Source organism: Anopheles coluzzii (genome assembly GCF_943734685.1).
Source record: "Anopheles coluzzii chromosome X unlocalized genomic scaffold, AcolN3 X_unloc_38, whole genome shotgun sequence".
Classification (NCBI taxonomy): Eukaryota; Metazoa; Arthropoda; class Insecta; order Diptera; family Culicidae; genus Anopheles; species Anopheles coluzzii.
The window spans coordinates 37,501-41,837 of record NW_026054467.1 but is presented as its reverse complement, the minus strand read 5'-3'; positions in this window follow the sequence as shown (position 1 = coordinate 41,837).

Genomic DNA, 4,337 nt, shown 5'->3' with positions numbered 1-4,337 from the left:
TGTTATAAAAGGGCAGGCCAAAAGGTGACCGGTTGAGATGAGCATTTTAAGCATGCAAGCACTTAATTGCAACTTTTCCTACAAAAACTAGGTACGTACACGTAGATTGTATCAACATGGACATCCATGATTGCGTACGCCCGGGCTGCGCCCTCCGTGTTGTACTTTCCCTGATTGGTACACAATTTTGGTGCAAGTGTACCAACATCGACATCTATGAACGCGTACGCTCGAGCTGCACCCTCCGTCTTGTACTTTCCCTGATCGGTACACAGTTTTGGTGCACGGCTATCCCGAAAGGCAACTTGTACCAACATCGACATCCATGAACGCGTACGTAGCGTACTTTCCCTGATCGGTACACAATGTTGGTGCACGGCATAGGAAATGGGCTTAAAATGGTCAAACTCAATCCATTTCCACTAAAGATAGTCAATAACAGCTGTGCCGATGAAGTAGGGCACGATGCAAGTCAATGTTATTTAATGAATTACATGTTCACCATACATTTCAGTACAAAATTGCTCGGTCAGACCTACAAAGTGCTATATCTCGAATACTAAACGTCGCAGATGGGTGTCGTAGAACAATTTTAAGTTCGTCTAACGATTCTACATCCGATTCTGGATAGTGGTTTTTCGACCACTTTTCAACATTTTGTGACACCCCGAACCTAGGGGCAGCTCCCTAGCTTTTTTCAAAAATGTGCACCGAACGGGCCAGAGAGCTCGAGTAGTCGAAAATTTTTTTTTTTGCTAAAACCCCTCAAAACGTGTCAGGAACGCACCCTAGATGATGAAAAGTGCAACCAGAATGTCAATCGACAACATGCCCGGGGGTACAAATTTGCTCTACGCGTCCCTAGGTAGGGTACTTTTTCATACAAACATCAAAGTGTACGGTGCACACAGTGCGCGGAACAAAAATTGCTCGGTCAGACCTAGGACGGGCCATATCTCGAATACTAAACGTCGCAGATGGGTGTCGTAGAACAATTTTAAGTTCGTCTCTAACGATTCTACATCCGATTCTGGATAGTGGTTTTTCGACCACTTTTCAACATTTTGTGACACCCCGAACCTAGGGGCAGCTCCCTAGCTTTTTTCAAAAATGTGCACCGAACGGGCCAGAGAGCTCGAGTAGTCGAAAATTTTTTTTTTGCTAAAACCCCTCAAAACGTGTCAGGAACGCACCCTAGATGATGAAAAGTGCAACCAGAACGTCAATCGACAACATGCCCGGGGGTACAAATTTGCTCTACGCGTCCCTAGGTAGGGTACTTTTTCATACAAACATCAAAGTGTACGGTGCACAAAGTGCGCGGAACAAAAATTGCTCGGTCAGACCTAGGACGGGCCATATCTCGAATACTAAACGTCGCAGATGGGTGTCGTAGAACAATTTTAAGTTCGTCTAACGATTCTACATCCGATTCTGGATAGTGGTTTTTCGACCACTTTTCAACATTTTGTGACACCCCGAACCTAGGGGCAGCTCCCTAGCTTTTTTCAAAAATGTGCACCGAACGGGCCAGAGAGCTCGAGTAGTCGAAAAATTTTTTTTTGCTAAAACCCCTAAAAACGTGTCAGGAACGCACCCTAGATGATGAAAAGTGCAACCAGAATGTCAATCGACAACATTCCCGGGGGTACAAATTTGCTCTACGCGTCCCTAGGTAGGGTACTTTTTCATACAAACATCAAAGTGTACGGTGCACACAGTGCGCGGAACAAAAATTGCTCGGTCAGACCTAGGACGGGCCATATCTCGAATACTAAACGTCGCAGATGGGTGTCGTAGAACAATTTTAAGTTCGTCTAACGATTCTACATCCGATTCTGGATAGTGGTTTTTCGACCACTTTTCAACATTTTGTGACACCCCGAACCTAGGGGCAGCTCCCTAGCTTTTTTCAAAAATGTGCACCGAACGGGCCAGAGAGCTCGAGTAGTCGAAAATTTTTTTTTTGCTAAAACCCCTCAAAACGTGTCAGGAACGCACCCTAGATGATGAAAAGTGCAACCAGAACGTCAATCGACAACATGCCCGGGGGTACAAATTTGCTCTACGCGTCCCTAGGTAGGGTACTTTTTCATACAAACATCAAAGTGTACGGTGCACACAGTGCGCGGAACAAAAATTGCTCGGTCAGACCTAGGACGGGCCATATCTCGAATACTAAACGTCGCAGATGGGTGTCGTAGAACAATTTTAAGTTCGTCTAACGATTCTACATCCGATTCTGGATAGTGGTTTTTCGACCACTTTTCAACATTTTGTGACACCCCGAACCTAGGGGCAGCTCCCTAGCTTTTTTCAAAAATGTGCACCGAACGGGCCAGAGAGCTCGAGTAGTCGAAAATTTTTTTTTTGCTAAAACCCCTCAAAAGGTGTCAGGAACGCACCCTAGATGATGAAAAGTGCAACCAGAACGTCAATCGACAACATGCCCGGGGGTACAAATTTGCTCTACGCGTCCCTAGGTAGGGTACTTTTTCATACAAACATCAAAGTGTACGGTGCACAAAGTGCGCGGAACAAAAATTGCTCGGTCAGACCTAGGACGGGCCATATCTCGAATACTAAACGTCGCAGATGGGTGTCGTAGAACAATTTTAAGTTCGTCTAACGATTCTACATCCGATTCTGGATAGTGGTTTTTCGACCACTTTTCAACATTTTGTGACACCCCGAACCTAGGGGCAGCTCCCTAGCTTTTTTCAAAAATGTGCACCGAACGGGCCAGAGAGCTCGAGTAGTCGAAAAATTTTTTTTTGCTAAAACCCCTAAAAACGTGTCAGGAACGCACCCTAGATGATGAAAAGTGCAACCAGAATGTCAATCGACAACATTCCCGGGGGTACAAATTTGCTCTACGCGTCCCTAGGTAGGGTACTTTTTCATACAAACATCAAAGTGTACGGTGCACACAGTGCGCGGAACAAAAATTGCTCGGTCAGACCTAGGACGGGCCATATCTCGAATACTAAACGTCGCAGATGGGTGTCGTAGAACAATTTTAAGTTCGTCTAACGATTCTACATCCGATTCTGGATAGTGGTTTTTCGACCACTTTTCAACATTTTGTGACACCCCGAACCTAGGGGCAGCTCCCTAGCTTTTTTCAAAAATGTGCACCGAACGGGCCAGAGAGCTCGAGTAGTCGAAAATTTTTTTTTTGCTAAAACCCCTCAAAACGTGTCAGGAACGCACCCTAGATGATGAAAAGTGCAACCAGAACGTCAATCGACAACATGCCCGGGGGTACAAATTTGCTCTACGCGTCCCTAGGTAGGGTACTTTTTCATACAAACATCAAAGTGTACGGTGCACAAAGTGCGCGGAACAAAAATTGCTCGGTCAGACCTAGGACGGGCCATATCTCGAATACTAAACGTCGCAGATGGGTGTCGTAGAACAATTTTAAGTTCGTCTAACGATTCTACATCCGATTCTGGATAGTGGTTTTTCGACCACTTTTCAACATTTTGTGACACCCCGAACCTAGGGGCAGCTCCCTAGCTTTTTTCAAAAATGTGCACCGAACGGGCCAGAGAGCTCGAGTAGTCGAAAAATTTTTTTTTGCTAAAACCCCTCAAAACGTGTCAGGAACGCACCCTAGATGATGAAAAGTGAAACCAGAACGTGAAACGACAACTTTGTTGGGGGTACCCTTTTTACTCTACGGGCCACTAGCTTAGGCGCGCCAACAGCGCTTTCCTCTCGGGTTCCCATTTTTTGCCCTCCTGGGATTATGATCATTTACTCATTGCCTACTATAGGGAAGGTACCTTGCTCCGAGGTCAAAAATGAAGATTTCACCAAATCGTAGTTTTAACCTCTATTTAGTCGTAGGAGCATGGTTTGCAGTGTCCGTGGGTCATATAAGCCCCCGTTTGGGTCATACGTCCCCTCCCCGATGAAAATCGTCATATGACTATAGGCCGAACTTATGAAGCAAAAGTGGTGTCTGGTGGGTTCTGCCGATGATCTTAACCTATGATTTTGAGTTTCCACTCTTTCAAAACGTTTCCTGGAGCAGTACATCACGGGTCTACGGACCCAAAGACTTCGTTGCGATGGTTTCAAGCATAAAAGTTGTAACAGTTAAGGGTTTTTAATACGCGTATATTAAATCATTGCTTGAAACTAAGCTTCGTTGTCTTTAAACTCTGCAAGACCAATCGAACTTCTTAGGGAAACTCGAAGCATTCACGCTAAGCTGGTGGTGCAGGGCACATAGCGTGATGAAACCGGGTTTCCCTAACCAATGTGGCATATTTTTTCCCTGAGAGTGAAGCTCAGACCCACGTAGGGGAGAGCGAAGTGGAACTTTA